The sequence below is a fragment of the Cherax quadricarinatus genome, chromosome 1 (assembly GCF_038502225.1).
Source record: "Cherax quadricarinatus isolate ZL_2023a chromosome 1, ASM3850222v1, whole genome shotgun sequence".
NCBI classification, from domain to species: Eukaryota; Metazoa; Arthropoda; class Malacostraca; order Decapoda; family Parastacidae; genus Cherax; species Cherax quadricarinatus.
The window spans coordinates 92,717,815-92,738,822 of NC_091292.1; the positions used below are offsets into that span (position 1 = coordinate 92,717,815).

The 21,008-nt window shown below is 45.9% G+C and overlaps 1 protein-coding gene across 1 annotated transcript in view; it reads right to left on the reverse strand.

Moving 5' to 3' along the window:
• The window catches only part of LOC128690003 (uncharacterized transmembrane protein DDB_G0289901-like), an 81,377-nt gene extending 62,099 nt beyond the window's left edge, over positions 1-19,278 (reverse strand). Inside the window, exon 1 of the mRNA XM_053778494.2 lies at positions 18,557-19,278. The gene's annotated coding sequence lies outside the window, so the exon portion shown is untranslated. The remainder of the gene's footprint in view (positions 1-18,556) is intronic.
• Positions 19,279-21,008: the final 1,730 nt, after the last annotated feature.

Genomic DNA, 21,008 nt, shown 5'->3' on the forward strand with positions numbered 1-21,008 from the left:
AATTGGGCTGCTAAGTTAGGCAGCTATGTTAAAGCTGATATTTTGAGTGCTCGTTAGGGTGATTACTGGGAGTTTGAAGCCTATCGACTACACTCGGGTCATTAAGGTTGCATACAACCTTAATGACAAAAATACTTTAATACCTAAACCAGGAATACTAGTAAAATCTCAGCGTATATACACTGAGAGACATACTGTACGTCTCTCAGTGTATATATCCTCGGAGCCTCCAGGAGCAGTCTGTAAATTATATTATCACGTGTTTTTTTCATTTTTTTTTTGTGCTGTGTTTTGTTTAGAATGTATTGTGTGATATGAAAATGACACGAAGATGACGATAGATGAAATGAAGATGGTAAATGAAATGAAGATGACATTTAGATAGGATGATGGTATTTAGGATGATGGGACGTGAGAGTGATGTGAAGATGACAATGCAAGAGGCGAGAAACTGCATGAACAAAAAAAAATAAGAAATGAAGATGACGAGGAATAACTTGAAAGATGACAAGACAAGAAAAAAATTATGTTTCTTTCCGGTTTTAATCTTTACTTTCCCTTAAGACCTGAGATGACGTCACCTTCAGGATAGTTTCACACGTTTACTGAAATTCTCTCTCTCTCTCTCTCTCTCTCTCTCTCTCTCTCTCTCTCTCTCTCTCTCTCTCTCTCTCTCTCTCTCTCTCTCTCTCTCTCTCTCTCTCTCTCACATTTCATTGTTTTCGCTACAACCTAGCATATTTTTTGCATAAATTGCATCCGTAATAAGTTTTATCCTGCCAAAAAATTGGACTGGCCATTTTTGACCTTATACGAAAAAAATCTAATATAAAACATATTTCGTCTGACCTAAGAAGAAAAAATCATATATGTGCCTTTATCAAAATCAGACTGTGTGTTTGAACCAGTTGTGAAATTGTGACTTGACCTCTGACAGCGTCAAGTGCTGACAGTCCAGTGACCTTGACTGCTGAGGTCACTGGCACGCACTAAGGTCATTCTCTATTTTTGGAGCTGTCAAAATGAGAATGAAAAATACTTTTGTCTCCGTTTCCCGATTAATTTTAGATTTGGAGGTCCAAGAATTTGGAGGATTAATTGGAAACTTGGCTAAAACGACGTCAGTCTTGAAAATATCCCATTAACAAATTATTGCAATTTGGTCAAGGTGCAGCGATTCTTATGATAGTTACGGACTGCGAATCAGACATTTGGGAGCTTGCCAAGAGACCAGAACCTCGATACTGAGCTTATTATTAATATATTCACAAAAAAAGTAATATGCTTCCGACTTTGATTAGTACTCCCCAGTGACGAGTTGATCACGTGATTCTTACTGTACATAACATTATTATAGATACACAGTAACGTAAGGACCCCATTGGAAATAAGTTACTTTGACTTTTTTTGGGGGGTTATCCTAGGTAATTTACTACGTATGATAATTCATGTTAACTGTATTTATGTCTACCTGTACCAAAATAAACTTACTTGAGGTTATGTATGGAATTTGGATGAGAAACTTTACATGAATTAACTACCTGTGAACCCGGCAACACTTGCACACTAGAGCCTGGACTGATATTACTGTTACGAGCACAGGACTCTCCGGACTCTACACGCACCGAATATTAATAAAACAGGACATCCGTCAGCGCTAAACCCTCCATGGATTTAGTCTGGCTTCCGTTTTCTGTGGATGCCAACCAGCTGGAGGAATTTTTTTTTTCCCAAGCATCCGCTAGGCTGTTTCTTTTGTGTGTTGGAAACTAGTTTTGAATGTCAGAGTAGGAGATTTCGTGTTTTGGGTTCCCTGCTACCACTCATGTGTTGTGGGTTCTCTGCTGCCACTCATGTGTCGTGGGTTCCCTGTTATCACTCGTGTGTTGTGGGTTCCCTGCTACCAGTAATGTGTTGAGGATTCCCTGCTACCACTGTGTTGTGGGTTCCCTGGTACTACTCATGTGTTGTGGGTTTCCTGTTACCACTTGTGCTGTGGGTTTCCTGTTACCACTCATGTGTTGTGGGTTCCCTGGTACCACTGTTGTGGGTTCCCTGGTACCACTGTTGTGGGTTCCCTGGTACCACTGTTGTGGGTTCCCTGGTACCACTGTTGTGGGTTCCCTGGTACCACTTGTGCCGTGGGCTCCTTGGTACCATTCGTATATTGTAGGTTCCCTGGTACCATTCATGTATTGTGGTTCCCTGGTACCACTCGTGTGTTGTGGGTTCCCTGGTACCACTTGTGTTGTGGGTTCCCTGGTACCATTCATGTGTTGTAGGTTCCCTGGTACCACACATGTATTGTGGGTTCCCTGGTACCACTCATGTGCTGTGGGTTCCCTGGTACCACTCATGTATTGTGGGTTCCCTGGCACCACTTATGTATTGTGGGTTCCCTGGTACCACTCATGTGTTGTGGGTTCCCTAGTACCACTCAGAGTCACTGAGCAGTTACAATAATAGTAAAAAAAAACAGAAAGTCCTTGATGCTATTAAAAAAAAGCCGCGTTGTGCTGTACTGGAAATACTGGAGTGCCCTCGTCCATTCTCAACTCTCACAATGATCCACCGTCCCAATGATTTTTATTGTCGAGTTTTCCTCCACGGCCCGTACGGATTGTCCTATTTTATGGTGTTCAAGGTACTTACCTCTCCCTCCCTATCCTTCCCCTCCTTGAAGGGTGAGAAATCTCTCAATGAGGTCACAGAACCAAATGTTGCTGGACGTGGTGTGAGGACCTGAGCATGACTGGCTGGTTGACACGATACTCTTAATTAATGAGCTCATTACTGCCTTGAGGCCAGCCAGGCTCGGACGCCAGCTTTGCTGAGTCCAGCTCTTCAAGGTTCAGGCAAATTCCGAAGTCAGGACTGTTTGGAATTATATATTGTTTGGCTGGTTTTGTTTTCTAGTTGGTGATGAACGTGATAGGCTGGTGATATTTGAACCATGAACGTTATAACCAGGTGATATTTGTACCATGAACCATGAACGTGATAGCCAGGTAATGTGTTATTATATTTTGAAAATCGACGTGGGAGGGAGGACGTGAAATGGCAAAAAGTTCACGAAATAGCAGTAATAAAGTGAACGCAGCGCTTACAACACCTGTAACCTCGCAGCCCAACTTAGTAGGTAATTAGTATTCATCTGAGGGAGGATAAGGTAGGCGTAATTCCTTGGATCAAGAACCTTCGCCAGCATCGTGGAAGATAGTTGTTCTCACTGACACATTAAGAAAAGAATTGTGAAGCGAGAAATAAAAAAATAGTAGTTAAGTAAAATCGTGGTTAATTAAAATCATGGCTAGTTAAAATCGTGGTTAATTAAAATAGTTGTTAAATAAATTGTTGTTAATTAAAATCGTAGTTAATAGTGTTGTGGTTATATAGCCAGGGAGGTGTCGGGAATCTGACAAGGTAAGTGAGAGAGTTAGCCGCTTCTACAGCGGAAATGACAGCCAGAATAGCGGTATCGCGAGAAGCGGCACTAGCAGGAATAATATTAGTAACAGCAGCAGCAGCAGCAGCAACAACAGCAGCAGCAGCAACAACAATCAGCAGCAACAACAACAGCAGCAGTATCACTACCAGCAACCTCAGCACCATCAAAATCACCGCCATCACTACCAGTAACCTCAGCACCACCACCAACAGCAGCAGCATCACTACCAGCAACCTCAGCACCACCACCAACAGCAGCAGCGTCACTACCAGCAACCTCAGCACCACCACCAACAGCAGCAGCGTCACTACCAGCAACCTCAGCACCACCAACAGCACCGCCATCACTACCAGCAACCTCACAGCACCGTCATCACTACCAGCAACCTCAGCACCACCACCAACAGCAGCAGCGTCACTACCAGCAACCTCAGCACCACCAACAGCACCGCCATCACTACCAGCAACCTCACAGCACCGTCATCACTACCAGCAACCTCAGCACCACCACCAACAGCAGCAGCGTCACTACCAGCAACCTCAGCACCACCAACAGCACCGCCATCACTACCAGCAACCTCACAGCACCGTCATCACTACCAGCAACCTCAGCACCACCACCAACAGCAGCAGCGTCACTACCAGCAACCTCAGCACCACCAACAGCACCGCCATCACTACCAGCAACCTCACAGCACCGTCATCACTACCAGCAACCTCAGCACCACCACCAACAGCAGCAGCGTCACTACCAGCAACCTCAGCACCACCAACAGCACCGCCATCACTACCAGCAACCTCACAGCACCGTCATCACTACCAGCAACCTCAGCACCACCACCAACAGCAGCAGCGTCACTACCAGCAACCTCAGCACCACCAACAGCACCGCCATCACTACCAGCAACCTCACAGCACCGTCATCACTACCAGCAACCTCAGCACCACCACCAACAGCAGCAGCGTCACTACCAGCAACCTCAGCACCACCAACAGCACCGCCATCACTACCAGCAACCTCACAGCACCGCCATCACTACCAGCAACCTCAGCACCATCACCAACAGCACCATCAGCACTAAATGTAACAGTGCTTCCCATCACGTCCTCTCAATATTTTCACAAACTGAAACAATTATTACAGTCAAGCTGAAAATTTCAGCTTTAGTTGCAAAAAAAAAGCACAAAGCTCGCCCTTGGGAACACCAAGATAACTGTGAAAGTCAGTGAATGTCCGGCACCTTGCTTCTCACTGCTACACGACTAATATAACCAGTGAATAACCATGATTATCACAAGAGGCAATAAGGGTTGATTCATTGGAAGGGAAGGGCAGCACCAAATCCTTGGATCAAGAGCCCTTCACCAGCATCAAGGTGTGACTCGTGAAAACAAAGCATTAGTGGTCACCGAGGAATTTCGTTGTTATATTTTTAATGTATATATTGTTGTAATATGTGAGCTTGTAGCGTGGTGGCTAACAGCCACTAACTCTCTCTCTCTCTCATACAAATTCCTCCATTTTTGTCGATAGTTTACATTCAGTGGACACTTAATATTGCAGATAATAATAATACACATTCATGCTGGCTATCCAGCCTACACCACCTCGTCTTATGCAGTATTGGTGACAAAACATTGATCTGAGAGAGAAGAGGCTATCTAAATTTTGCCCTCAGAGTGGCTCAAAATTGTCTTCACTGGAATGTTGAGACTATTTATAAAACTTACCCCGTGTTGTCTCCATAACTAGCTTATTCTATTGTATATTACGTTATTACGAAATGTTTCCACTGTAGACTGAAATTTTTGCTAAAAATTCCGGGGAAGGACTCAGGCAGCTAATTTGAGAATATTAATGTATTTTGTTATGGACGCTGCTCATTGTTGCTCTAAGGCGATGGGCACTGAAAATAAATCATTATACAAGGTGTTTGAAATAGATGGAGTCAATTTCAAAGCAGACTACTTTGAAATTGGGTCTTGTTTTTGAAACATCCAGTATATCAGAGCCAAGCCTCTGAACGGTCATTTAGAACATTGGAAAACCAACGTTTATTTCATTATTGCCCGTTTAACTACTTATATATTAATTTACGTTAAACTAATCTAACCTGATTTAAACCTGTCCTAATTAGCCAAACCTAACCTAACCTAATCTAAACCTAACCTAACCTAACCTAATCTAAACCTAGCCTAGCCTAGCCTAGCCTAACCTAACCAATCTGATCTAAACCTGACCTAACCAAATATAGCTTAACCTAACCTAACTTAGCGTACCTTAGCCTAACTTAGCCAAACCTAATTTAATCTAAACCTACCATATTCTAGCAGATATTTAGAGGCTTAGATTTGGCAGAAAGTAGGAAACTATAGGCCGATCCTGGGGAATGAGAGGTCATCAAATTTGTTCCGAGGATGTGGAGGGATGTTTCAGTTCCTCATATCAAGATCCCTTCGCCAACATCAAGGCACCTCCCCGCCCCCCGCATAAAAATACACGAAAATCATTGAGCAAAATTGAGACTTGAATACACTATCTGTGTCTCATATTAACCCTACAACAATGTTTCTCAGCTAACCCTAAAATTATGTCATCCAGCCCCACAATGTTTCTCAACAAACCCCACTGTGTTTCTCGACTAACCTTATAATAACATATTCAACAAACCCCATAATTATCTGGCTCTGAACTAACCTCATGATTATTTGTGTCTCTCAACTAACACAATTTGACGAAGAAACTTTAAACGACGTTTCGATCTGTCCTGGACCTGTGAAGTTTCCTTTCCGAATTGTGGTTAACTGTAATTGTGGGTTCATTGTGACCTGTTTCACCCAGGGTATTGTGGGTTCATTGTCACCTGTTTCACCCAGGGTATTGTGGGCTCATTGTGACCTGTTTCAGCCTGGGTATTGTGGGTTCATTGTGACCTGTTTCAGCCTGGGTATTGTGGGTTCATTGTGACCTTTTTCACTCTGGGTATTGTGGGTTCATTGTGACATGTTTCAGCCTGGGTATTGTGGGTTCATTGTGACCTTTTTCACTCTGGGTATTGTGGGTTCATTGTGGCCTGTTTCAGCCTGGGTATTGTGGGTTCATTGTGACCTGTTTCAGTGTGGGTACGGTGGGTTCATTGTGACTTGTCTCACCCTGGGTATTGTGGGTTCATTGTGACCTGCTCCAGCCTGGGTATTGTGGGTTTATTGTAACCTGTTTCAGCCTGGGTATTCTGGGTTCATTGTGACCTGTTTCAGCCTGGGTATTGTGGGTTCATTGTGACCTGTTTCAGCCTGGGTACGGTGGGTTCATTGTAACTTGTTTCACCCTGGGTATTGTGGGTTCATTGTGACCTGTTCCAGCCTGGGTATTGTGGGTTCATTGTGACCTGTTTCAGCCTGGGTATTGTGGGTTCATTGTGACCTGTTTCAGCCTGGGTATTGTGGGTTCATTGTGACCTGTCTCACCCTGGGTATTGTGGATTCACTATGACCTGTTTCACCCTGGGTATTGTGGGTTCATTGTGACCTGTTTCAGCCTGGGTATTGTGGGTTCATTGTGACCTGTTTCAGCCTGGGTATTGTGGGTTCATTGTGACCTGTTTCACCCAGGGTATTGTGGGTTCATTGTGACCTGTTTCACCCTGGGTATTGTGGGTTCATTGTGACCTGTTTCAGCCTGGGTATTGTGGGTTCATTGTGACCTGTTTCAGCTTGGGTATTGTGGGTTCATTGTGACCTGTTTCACCCTGGATATTGTGGGTTCATTATGACCTGTTTCAGCCTGGGTATTGTGGGTTCATTGTGACCTGTTTCAGCCTGGGTATTGTGGGTTCATTGTGACCTGTTTCACCCAGGGTATTGTGGGTTCATTGTGACCTGTTTCACCCTGGGGGTTGTGGGTTCATTGTGACCTGTTTCAGCCTGGGTATTGTGGGTTCATTGTGACCTGTTTCAGCCTGGGTATTGTGGGTTCATTGTGACCTGCTTCAGCCTGGATATTGTGGGTTCATTGTGACCGGTATCAACCTGGGTATTGTGGGTTCATTGTGACCTGTTTCAGCCTGGGTATTGTGGGTTCATTGTGATCTGTTTCAGCCTGTGTATTGTGGGTTCATTGTGACCTGTTTCAGCCTGTGTATTGTGGGTTCATTGTGACCTGTTCCAGCCTGGCTGTTGTGGGTTCATTGTGACCTGTTTCAGCCTGGGTATTGTGGGTTCATTGCGACCTGTTTCAGCCTGGGTATTGTGGGTTCATTGTGACCTGTTTCAGCCTGGGTATTGTGGGTTCATTGTGACCTGTTTCAGCCTGTGTATTGTGGGTTCATTGTGACCTGTTCCAGCCTGGCTGTTGTGGGTTCATTGTGACCTGTTCCAGCCTGGGTATTGTGGGTTCATTGTGACCTGTTTCAGCTTAGATATTGTGGGTTCATTGTGACCTGTTTCAGCTTGGGTATTGTGGGTTCATTGTGACCTGTTTCAGCCTGGGTATTGTGAGTTCATTGTGACCTGTTTCAGCCTGGGTATTGTGGGTTCATTGTGACCTGTTTCAGCCTGGGTATTGTGGGTTCATTGTGACCTATTTCAGCCTGGGTATTGTGGGTTCCTTGTGACCTGTTTCAGCTTGGGTATTGTGGGTTCATTGTGACCTGTTTCAGCCTGGGTATTGTGGGTTAATTGTGACCTGTTTCAGCCTGGGTATTGTGGGTTCATTGTGACCTGTCTCACCCTGGGTATTGTGGATTCACTATGACCTGTTTCAGCCTGGGTATTGTGGGTTCATTGTGACCTGTTTCAGCCTGGATATTGTGGGTTCATTGTGACCTGTTTCAGCCTGGGTATTGTGGGTTCATTGTGACCTGTTTCACTCTGGGTATTGTGGGTTCATTGTGACCTGTTTCAGCCTGGGTATTGTGGGTTCATTGTGACCTGTTTCACCCAGGGTATTGTGGGTTCATTGTGACCTGTTTCACCCTGGGTATTGTGGGTTCATTGTGACACCTGTTTCAGCCTGGGTATTGTGGGTTCATTGTGACCTGTTTCAACTTGGGTATTGTGGGTTCATTGTGACCTGTTTCACCCTGGGTATTGTGGGTTCATTGTGACCTGTTTCAGCCTGTGTATTGTGGGTTCATTGTGACCTGTTCCAGCCTGGATGTTGTGGGTTCATTGTGACCTGTTTCAGCCTGGGTATTGTGGGTTCATTGTGACCTGCTTCAGCCTGTGTATTGTGGGTTCATTGTGACCTGTTCCAGGCTGGCTGTTGTGGGTTCATTGTGACCTGTTTCAGCCTGGGTATTGTGGGTTCATTGTGACCTGTTTCAGCCTGGGTATTGTGGGTTCATTGTGACCTGTTTCAGCCTGTGTATTGTGGGTTCATTGTGACCTGTTCCAGCCTGGCTGTTGTGGGTTCATTGTGACCTGTTCCAGCCTGGGTATTGTGGGTTCATTGTGACCTGTTTCAGCTTAGATATTGTGGGTTCATTGTGACCTGTTTCAGCTTGGGTATTGTGGGTTCATTGTGACCTGTTTCAGCCTGGGTATTGTGAGTTCATTGTGACCTGTTTCAGCCTGGGTATTGTGGGTTCATTGTGATCTGTTTCAGCCTGGGTATTGTGGGTTCATTGTGACCTATTTCAGCCTGGGTATTGTGGGTTCCTTGTGACCTGTTTCAGCTTGGGTATTGTGGGTTCATTGTGACCTGTTTCAGCCTGGGTATTGTGGGTTAATTGTGACCTGTTTCAGCCTGGGTATTGTGGGTTCATTGTGACCTGTCTCACCCTGGGTATTGTGGATTCACTATGACCTGTTTCAGCCTGGGTATTGTGGGTTCATTGTGACCTGTTTCACTCTGGGTATTGTGGGTTCATTGTGACCTGTTTCAGCCTGGGTATTGTGGGTTCATTGTGACCTGTTTCACCCAGGGTATTGTGGGTTCATTGTGACCTGTTTCACCCTGGGTATTGTGGGTTCATTGTGACACCTGTTTCAGCCTGGGTATTGTGGGTTAATTGTGACCTGTTTCAACTTGGGTATTGTGGGTTCATTGTGACCTGTTTCACCCTGGGTATTGTGGGTTCATTGTGACCTGTTTCAGCCTGTGTATTGTGGGTTCATTGTGACCTGTTCCAGCCTGGATGTTGTGGGTTCATTGTGACCTGTTTCAGCCTGGGTATTGTGGGTTCATTGTGACCTGCTTCAGCCTGTGTATTGTGGGTTCATTGTGACCTGTTCCAGGCTGGCTGTTGTGGGTTCATTGTGACCTGTTTCAGCCTGGGTATTGTGGGTTCATTGTGACCTGTTTCAGCCTGTGTATTGTGGGTTCATTGTGACCTGTTCCAGCCTGGGTGTTGTGGGTTTATTGTGACCTGTTTCAGCCTGGGTATTGTGGGTTCATTGTGACCTGTTTCAGCCTGGGTATTCTGGGTTCTTTGTGACCTGTTTCAGCCTGGGTATTGTAGGTTCATTGTGACCTGTTTCAGCCTGTGTATTGTGGGTTCTGGGTGTTGTGGGTTTATTGTGACCTGTTTCAGCCAGGGTATTGTGGGTTCATTGTGACCTGTTTCAGCCTGGGTATTCTGGGTTCTTTGTGACCTGTTTCAGCCTGGGTATTGTAGGTTCATTGTGACCTGTTTCAGCTTGGGTATTGTGGGTTCATTGTGACCTGTTTCACCCTGGGTATTGTGGGTTCATTATGACCTGTTTCAGCCTGGGTATTGTGGGTTCATTGTGACCTGTTTCAGCCTGGGTATTGTGGGTTCATTGTGACCTGTTTCAGCCTGTGTATTGTGGGTTCATTGTGACCTGTTCCAGCCTGGGTGTTGTGGGTTTATTGTGACCTGTTTCAGCCTGGGTATTGTGGGTTCATTGTGACTTGTTTCAGCCTGGGTATTCTGGGTTCATTGTGACCTGTTTCAGCCTGGGTATTGTGGATTCATTGTGACCTGTTTCACCCTGGGTATTGTGGGTTCATTGTGACCTGTTTCAGCTTGGGTATTGTGGGTTCATTGTGACCTGTTTCAGCTTGGGTATGTGGGTTCATTGTGACCTGTTTCAGCCTGGGTATTGTGAGTTCATTGCGACCTGTTTCAGCCTGGGTATTGTGGGTTCATTGTGACCTGTTTCAGCCTGGGTATTGTGGGTTCATTGTGACCTGTTTCAGCCTGGGTATTGTGGGTTCATTGTGACCTGTTTCAGCCTGGGTATTGTGGGTTCCTTGTGACCTGTTTCAGCCTGGGTATTGTGTTCATTGTGACCTGTTTCAGCCTGGGTATTGTGTGTTCATTTTGACCTGTTTCAGCCTGGGTATTGTGGGTTCATTGTGACCTGTTTCAGCCTGGGTATTGTGGGTTCATTGTGACCTGTTTCAGCCTGGGTATTGTGTGTTCATTGTGACCTGTTTCAGCCTGGGTATTGTGGGTTCATTGTGACCTGTTTCAGCCTGGGTATTGTGTGTTCATTGTGACCTGTTTCAGCCTGGGTATTGTGGGTTCATTGTGACCTGTTTCACCCTGGGTATTGTGGGTTCATTGTGACCTCTTTCAGCCTGTGTATTGTGGGTTCATTGTGACATGTTCCAGCCTGGGTGTTGTGGGTTTATTGTGACCTGTTTCAGCCTGGGTATTGTGGGTTCATTGTGACCTGTTTCAGCCTGGGTATTCTGGGTTCATTGTGACCTGCTTCAGCCTGGGTATTGTGGGTCCATTGTGACCTGTTTCAGCTTGGGTATTGTGGGTTCATTGTGACCTGTTTCAGCTTGGGTATTGTGGTTTCATTGTGACCTGTTTCAGCCTGGGTATTGTGAGTTCATTGTGACCTGTTTCAGCCTGGGTATTGTGGGTTCATTGTGACCTGTTTCAGCCTGGGTATTGTGGGTTCATTGTGACCTGTTTCAGCCTGGGTATTGTGGGTTCCTTGTGACCTGTTTCAGCCTGGGTATTGTGGGTTCATTGTGACCTGTTTTAACCTGGGTATTGTGGGTTCATTGTGACCTGTTTCAGCCTGGGTATTGTGGGTTCATTGTGACCTGTTTCAGCCTGGGTATTGTGGGTTCATTGTGACCTGCTTCAGCCTGGGTATTGTGGGTTCATTGTGACCTGTTTCAGCCTGGGTATTGTGGGTTCATTGTGACCTGTTTCAGCCTGGGTATTGTGGGTTCATTGTGACTTGTTTCACCCTGGGTATTGTGGGTTCATTGTGACCTGTTTCAGCCTGGGTATTGTGGGTTCATTGTGACCTGTTTCAGCCTGGGTATTGTGGGTTCATTGTGACCTGTTTCACCCTGGGTATTGTGGATTCAGTGTGACCTGTTTCAGCCTGGGCATTGTGGGTTCATTGTGACCTGTTTCAGCCTGGATATTGTGGGTTCATTGTGACCTGTTTCAGCCTGGGTATTGTGGGTTCATTGTGACTTGTTTCACCCTGGGTATTGTGGGTTCATTGTGACCTGTTTCAGCCTGGGTATTGTGGGTTCATTGTGACCTGTTTCACCCTGGGTATTGTGGATTCAGTGTGACCTGTTTCAGCCTGGGTATTGTGGGTTCACTATGACCTGTTTCAGCCTGGATATTGTGGGTTCATTGTGGCCTGTTTCAGCCTGGGTATTGTGGGTTCATTGTGACTTGTTTCACTCTGGGTATTGTGGGTTCATTGTGACCTGTTTCAGTCTGGGTATTGTGGGTTCACTGTGACCTGTTTCAGCCTGGGTATTGTGGGTTCATTGTGACCTGTTTCACCCTGGGTATTGTGGGTTCATTGTGACCTGTTTCACCCTGGGCATTGTGGGTTCATTGTGACCTGTTTCAGCCTGGGTATTGTGGGTTCACTGTGACCTGTTTCAGCCTGGGTATTGTGGGTTCACTGTGACCTGTTTCAGCCTGGGTATTGTGGGTTCACTGTGACCTGTTTCAGCCTGGGTATTGTGGGTTCACTGTGACCTGTTTCAGCCTGGGTATTGTGGTTTCACTGTGACCTGTTTCAGCCTGGGTATTGTGGGTTCATTGTGACCTGTTTCAGCCTGGGTATTGTGGGTTCATTGTGACCTGTTTCAGCCTGGGTATTGTGGTTTCACTGTGACCTGTTTCAGCCTGGGTATTGTGGGTTCATTGTAACCTGTTTCAGCCTGGGTATTGTGGGTTCACTGTGGCCTGTTTCAGCCTGGGTATTGTGGGTTCACTGTGACCTGTTTCAGCCTGGGTATTGTGGGTTCATTGTGACCTGTTTCAGCCTGGGTATTGTGGGTTCACTGTGACCTGTTTCAGCCTGGGTATTGTGGGTTCATTGTGAATCGTTGTTTTTCACTTTATTCTCAAGTCTTAATTCGTACCTTTGACGTCAATGACGAGCTCTTTATCCAGGAGAAATTCAGTTACCCTTCACTTCCTTGGATCAAAACTGCTTGTCTCCTATTACCTAAGACACTGTATCACTCCTACGGGTTTATCGCTTCCCATAAATATAATTATAAAAAAATAATATAAAAGCCTCTAATTAAAGTTGAAATCAAAATACATTATTAAGTAGGTTCTGACCCACTTATCGTCACATGCTTGCTTAATGGGGTTTGGAGCCTATCTACTACCTGAGGGTCATTGAGGCTGGACGTCACGTTTACATGGCCCTTATGGATTTAGCGCTTGGTTATGATAGTGTGAAAATTATTTATTATTATTATCATCATTATTATTATTATGTGAGCAAATCACCCGCAGGAGGTTCACAGGGCTTTACCTGAATTACTCCCTGCAAGTAATTTGGGCGAGGTAAGTCACTGAACTGCTACTCCTTTGACTGCCCACTTCTTCACCCCTCTCACAAAAAGCTAGACCTGACATTAAATTAATAATTATAATATTTAAACCAGCTACTCTGGTAATTAAAGTTATGTGGACTGAATAGGATTAGGCTCGTTTGGTGGGTATAAAAAATATTCATATTAACACTTACCATTTCATTACTGTAGATGGATCACACCACAACACCTGCCTAACACCTAGATTCTACACTGGCCAGCTAGTGATCTAAATACAAAGACTATGGTGCACTTCCCTGTGAGTGATGTCTGTATTAATTTTCCACCATCCACACATAATTCGTGAGGTCCTGCAAATTTCCTGTCCCAATTCTTCAGCAGAGGCCATTAACACGGGTTCCTATTCCAAATCCTGGCCGAAACACCCCATTTAGCATGCGAGAACGCCTGATTACAATGTACAATTAACACCAGTCTCCACACATTAATTCAACATGGCGTCTCCCTCGCGTTCCTACTGGCTCTTCCACATCCCCCTTCACTTAAAATTTCTCGAAGGGTCCAAATAGCATCACATTTTAATACGCAATTATTATGCTATTCATTTTGTCCTACAGTTAGGAAATTATGTAATAAAAATCCACAAATAGTAACAATAATAACAATCCCTAATGTAGGGATTAACGTAAACTCAGCATATGTGCACTGAGAGACATATAATCTCACAGTGTACTATATATATATATATATATATATATATATATATATATATATATATATATATATATATATATATATATATATATATATATATATATATATTCTGTCCCGTCACATCAAAGAATGATAGCATTTAGCTAAGAGAGGTTCAGAACCTCTTCTCGAAGCTGCGTATCATGGTTACAGCAACACTTTAAATCAACAGGACGCGGAAATCGAAGCAACACCAGGCCTGGTCTCCACTCTCGTCTCAGAGCTGTGAAAACATTGCAACACTTTGGATCAACAGGAAACATTGAGTGAAGCATGAGTGACGGGGAGGGGGGAGGGAGAGACACGTGAGTGTCAACACGGTACAAACAAGGCCAGTCATCACTGTTGACTCCCTCCACTCATGTCATACTGATGGCTCAGTCCTCCCCGCCACTCCATGCTACAAAGTAAAGTAACTGGAACCTGTCAGACAGCAGCAGATGGTCAATATACATGGCAGCAAAACCCGAGTATCAAAAAATATAGATCAAATATATATAATCTTTAATTTTTAAAGGTGTGGACGGGTAAGCCAGTAGTAGACCTCGGTCAGATGACCAAGAGCTCCACTTGCGGGTCACCATATGGCCAAGACCTGCGTCAGGAGACGTTTCTCCTATTTCCTGACGCATCTTTCCTAACGGTACAGGTGATGTTTAACCAGTTAAGAGGCCATCACGTGATTAAGGTCCGTGGCAGGAGACACTGTTGTTTCCTGACGGGGAAACCACTACCACCTCTATAAATGCTCTGTTAGGGTTCTAGTAAGAGTATCATCATCCTAGGATACACTGTAGTGATCCTCCATTGTTATTTTAAGGGAATAAGAATCTAGATCAGGTAGGACAGCGGAGGCCTACCAGTTAGTAGTTAAGAAAATTGGGGAATGGGAAAGAAGACCAGAAACGGAGTATAGTCTCGGGGAGACAGGCTACAAACCTTACTCAGGAAGGACTTTCGAGTGAGCATAATGCCGAGCATATCGCCAGAGGCACACATTAATCGAATAACCTCTGCAGTCAAATGATAATATACAAAATACTGTGAGGACATGGTAGATGCACAAGTATAGTTTGTTCAAGAGGTGGAAAACAGGTACACAAGAGCACAATTAATAATTAAAATACACAGCCACGGGGATGTCGGAAAGTATTTAACCTCAGGATGGTCAGGAAGTGGAAAGAACTGGACGGGAAAGTGGTGGAGGAAGGCTCCATGCATATCTTTAAGAATAGGTATGACGGGACCTGCAAGCCTAGGAGTAAACCTAACAAATGGCAAGCTAAGAGGCAGGGCCAGGAGCTGAAACTCGACCCCTTATAACCACTATTAAGTGAGGACTCTATGTGGGTGTGAGATGAACACAGTGACTCACGTCAAACCAAGTCATCAACATCTAATGACTGCTTCCCTCCAAGACGCTACCTGCACACTCACTCACTCACTCAAGTGGTTTAATCCCAACCAGCCAGTATTTTTTTTCCTCCATCCATTCTTATCTTGCTGTGCGAAAGTGAATCTGGTAATTGACAGCCTGGAAGCTAATCCAGAGATGAAGTCAGCAGAAAATGAGATGTGGAGGAAATGTTGAGGCGGAAGGAGTGGGAGAGGAGAGTACCAGGGTAGAATACCAGGGGAGAGTACCAGGGGAGAGTGCCAGGGGAGAGTACCAGGGGAGAGTGCCAGGGGAGAGTGCCAGGGGAGAGTGCCAGGGGAGAGTACCAGGGGAGAGTACTAGGGGAGAGTACCAGGGGAGAGTACCAGGGGAGAGTACTAGGGGAGAGTGCCAGGGGAGAATACCAGGGGAGAGTACCAGGGGAGAGTTAGAGAAAAAGTCTACCACTCAATCACAGCATCACCACAGAGCCACAGCACCCCCACAGAACCACAGTACCATTACAGAACCACACCACCACACAACCAGAGCACCACTACAGAACCTCCATAGAACCACAACACCGCCACAGAACCAAAGCACCACCACAGAACCACAGCACCACCACAGAACCAAAGCACCACCACAGAACCACAGTACTACCACAGAACCACAGCATCACCACAGAACCACAGCACCTTCACAGAACCACAGCACCACCACAGAACCACAACACCACCACAGAACCACAGCACCACCACAGAAACAGCACCACCACAGAAACACAGCACCACCACCACAACATCTCCACAGAACCACAGCACCACCACAGAAACACAGCACCACCACAAAACCACAACACCACCACTACAGCACCACCACAGAACCTCCACAGAAACAGCACCACCACCACCGCGCCACCATACAACCACAGAACTACCACCACAGCACTACCACAGAACTACAGCACGACCACCACAGCACCACCACCACAGCACCACCACAACCACAGCACCACCACCACCATAACACCACCACCACAGCACCACCACCACCACAGAACCTCCACAGCATCCAGTTGGTCAGCAATGTGAAAGTCTTGACAAGTGATATGACCAGCCCCGCCCCCTGTGGTCATTAGCCCCGCTCCATGTTAAGTCGTTAGCCCCGCCCTTGTTGGTCATTAGCCCCGCTCCCTGTTAAGTCGTTAGCCCCAGCCCCTTGTTGGATCTTTAGCCACGCCCCTTTTGGTAATTAAACCCGCCCCTTGTTAGGTCATTAGTCACTCCACCTGAGTCATTAGCCACGCCCCTGTTGGTAATTAACTCCGCCCCTGTTAGATCGTTAGTCACCCCCCTTGTTGGTAATTAGCCACGCCCCTGTTGTTCATTAGCCCCGGTAATGAGTGGGCAGTGCTACTCATTGAGTGGGCAATGACATTCATTTATGTGAGTGGGCAGTACCACCCATGTGAGTGGGCACTGTCACTCATGAGTGAGCAATGCCACTCATGTGAGTGAACAATGCCACTCATGTGAGTGAGCAATTCCACTCATGTGAGTGGGCAGTGCCATTCATGTGAGCGGACAGTGCCACTCATGTGAGTGGGCAGTGCCACTTATGCGAGTGGGCAATGCCCCTCGTGCGAGTGGGCAGTGCCACAATGAAGACTGTCGTGAATCTCGGCCCAGTTAGTTGACACTCTGTTGGCGGTAACGACTCAAGACGAGGAGGACTACTGGGCTAATATTCAAGATAGGAGTTAAGTTGATCCACTTTCATACACTGAAACTATTGCACACTGTGTGTGTGTGTGTGTGTGTGTGTGTGTGTGTGTGTGTGTGTGTGTGTGCGTGTGTGTTACCATTTTGTCCTAGGCACATGTCGATTAGACACTAGGCCTGTTGTTGTATATGTGTGTGTGCATGTGTGTGTGTGTGTGTGTGCCTTGGTGTGTGTGTGTGTTTGTGTGTGTGTGTGTGTGTGTGTGCGCGCGCGTGTTGGTGTGTGTGTGTGTGTGTGTGTGTGTGTGTGTGTGTGTGTGTGTGTGTGTGTGTGTGTGAGTTACCATTTTGTCCTAGTTAGTTACCATTTTGTCCTAGGCACATGTCGATTAGACACTAGGCCTGTAGTATATGCGTGTTAGTTACCATGTGTGTGTGTGTGTGTGTGTGTGTGTGTGTGTGTGTGTGTGTGTGTGTGTGTGTGTGTGTGTGTGTGTGTGTGTGTGTGTGTGTGTGTGTGTGTGTGTGTGTGTGTGTGTGTGTGTTAGTTACCATTTTGTCCTAGGGACATGTCGATTAGACACTAGGCCTGTAGTATATGCGTGTTAGTTACCATGTGTGTGTGTGTGTGTGTGTGTGTGTGTGTGTGTGTGTGTGTGTGTGTGTGTGTGTGTGTGTGTGCGTGTGTGTGTGTGTGTGTTAGTTACCATTTTGTCCTAGGCACATGTCGATTAGACACTAGGCCTGTAGTATATGCGTGTGTGTGTGTGTGTGTGTGTGTGTGTGTGTGTGTGTGTGTGTGTGTGTGTGTGTGTGTGTGTGTGTGTGTGTGTGTGTGTGCGTGTGTGTGTGTGTGTGTGTGTGCGTGTGTGTTAGTTACCATTTTGTGTGTGTGTGTGTGTGTTTAGAGAGTACACTAAAACAATACTTCAGTGTTAACAAGGTTAAGCTCTCTTATCAAGTGCATTGTGTGTTGGTGACTGTGTTAGCCAGGCTGGTGACTCCTTCACCATGAAGGAGAGAAATCTCAGAGCTGTGGTTGCAACACTTCACAAGTTATCATCACATTTAAGATGGGTATAAATGATGTTTCAGTCCATCTTGGATCTTTATGAAGCTACTCTTACCCCTGTCCCTGCCTTGCTCATGACATGATCCCTGTCCCTGCCTTGCCCATGACATGATCCCTGTCCCTGCCTTGCCCATGACATGATCCCTGTCCCTGCCTTGCTCATGACATGATCCCTGTCCCTGCCTTGCCCATGACATGATCCCTGTCCCTGCCTTGCCCATGACATGACCCCTGCCTTGCCCATGACATGATCCCTGTCCCTGCCTTGCCCATGACATGACCCCTGCCTTGCCCATGACATGACCCCTGTCCCTGCCTTGCCCATGACATGACCCCTGTCCCTGCCTTGCCCATGACATGACCGCTTTAGTTAACCTGTCACTGCATTTCTCGTGCCCTTGTCTTGTTCCTGAGAGGAAGAGTATGGTACTTACGATTGCTTCAGTGTCCAGGTAGTTGATGAAGACTTGCAGGGTGACCACTGGCAAGGCGTGACGAGTGTCCCACACTCACTTTACACTGCTATACACTGTCACAAGCACTTAGCATCACCAGTCCCTCACAGATTCAGCAAGGCTCACCATTTCATAAGTTTAGCGACTTCCATCACTAGTCTTGGCAATATTTATCAAAGTTACAAGTTCCGAAAAATTTGTAATTGATTGTGTTTCAATAACTTTTCAAGGCGCGAATTTAAACAGTATTTTTGTCTTAATGACGAGTTCTTTGCTCTTTCTGTAAAAGGTCTTAACACACTGGCACTGCTTGTCAGTCGTGGGATTAGGATATTGTCGTCACTACACCAGGCAGTGGCTGTAAGACGACTGGTGTCGTTCCATTTCTAGCTGCTGGTAAGTCGAGTGCTTGTGCAGGTAGCGTGGTAGAGCACGCGTATCGTTGCCACCACAATCCGCTTCGAACTGAGCCACTACGGCCACCATAACAAAACTTTCCCCCCTAGGTGCGCTCACTGCCAGTCGACGCGAGAGGACTTCCAGAGAGAGGCAGGCGGGGGTCTAAGGCAGGCCAATTCAAGGTGTGTGGTGGTGTAAGAGACGCTGGGGTTTACGATGCCAGGTCAATGAAGGTATGTGTGTGGTACTAGGACCGTGTTCTAGGTTGCTGTTGCAGCAGCAGTGCCTTCTCCAGGTATGCTGAGTGAGGTGGTTGGTGGCTTGTCTTGTGCCCCGCCCCGCTAGCACACTCTCGCCCAATCACATAACCCACAAGTTTTTCTTCTACCCTCTCGTTCTCTGACGGCCTTACCTAACCTCGATCATATCTTACTATCTTCACTTTCAGCACTTCTCATTCCTCGTATTTATTCTCAATGTTAAGTATATTTTTACACACGTCTCGCCCTTATTAAAAGTCCACGACTGACATACATCCATCTCGTGGGAAAGCTTCCCTGCGTGTTTCTTAAAGTTATTTACAAAGCGTCTTACTTTCTACATTGGGGGATCTGGGAAACATTTTTCATAAAACATGGGGTATATGTCACCAAAAAAAAATATTTTTCAACGTGTATGCACTGAGAGGTTCATCTGCGTGCATATACACCAACTCAGCGTTAAGGATTACCTTAACGCTGAGTTGGATTAAAATAAACTTGATGAGTAGAAACAAGGTGAGTGTTGCCTAGAGATACTGGCCGTCGAAAGGACTTAAAAATAAATAAGCACGGTCAGCGAAAGGCTTAATGCAGTAATGACTGGTTGTCTATAGAGTCTATAGATCTCAAACATTAATGATCCCGTAGGTGTCCCGTCTCGATTGCTCGCGCACTCAGCTCATACACTGAGGTCAGGGGGTCGATCCCCGGTACGGGTGGAAACATTATGACGTGTTTCCTTAAGGTCTGTTTTCTACGAGGATAATAATAATAATAATCCTTATTTATACAAGTACATGTACAAGGTATACAGGCCTAGCTGACATCAATGACATATTACTGTAGAGACAACCCCTTGTTATGCAGAGCATTTCGGGCAAATTATGACAGTTTTGTCCCCAGGATACTGCCAACACTAGTCGGCTAACACCCAGGTGCCTATTTTATTGATAGGTGAACATGGATAGCAGGTGTCTTCAATATTAGTAGCCAAATCGACACCTCACCGCCTATCTTTAGATGAAATGGCGGCGTCTAATTTGGCTTTCATACCTGGAATATAAAATACACAGTAAGAACTGGAAACCGGTCTTCTTTGCTCCCTTCACACCGGGTGTTCTCTGGGTACATGACACGGCCGTGGGCTCCCTTCATACCGGGTGTTCTCTGGGTACACGACACGGCCGTGGGCTCCCTTCATACCGGGTGTTCTCTGGGTACATGACACGGCCGTGGGCTCCCTTCATACCGGGTGTTCTCTGGGTACACGACACGGCCGTGGGCTCCCTTCATACCGGGTGTTCTCTGGGTACATGACACGGCCGTGGGCTCCCTTCACACCGGGTGTTCTCTGGGTACATGATAGGTAAAGATTTTCCCTCCAAAGCGGCTAGTTTATTGTGACCCTCATTAGGAAATCTGCTTAATATGTCTGGTATCCGGGTATATGGTAGAGTCCAGAGTCCAGGCCTTGGCTAGACCACCTCTGATAAAATCCAGTCTTGGCCTGGACTTTGCTAGTGTATTACAATAACATGATGAGTGATGTGTAAATACAGACCTCTGAAGACGACAACGTACATATCAAGGAAACGATTTTGTGGACACCCTGAATTCATATATATTTACTTTTAAAATGAAATTTACAGGCTGAGAGCTGTTATCGTACCTCAAATCAGTTCAAAATCCAGCGCTCTATGTACTACCACCGTACAGGATGCTACCCACAACAGTCGATTAGCATCCTGGTACTTGTTCACTGTTAGATGAAC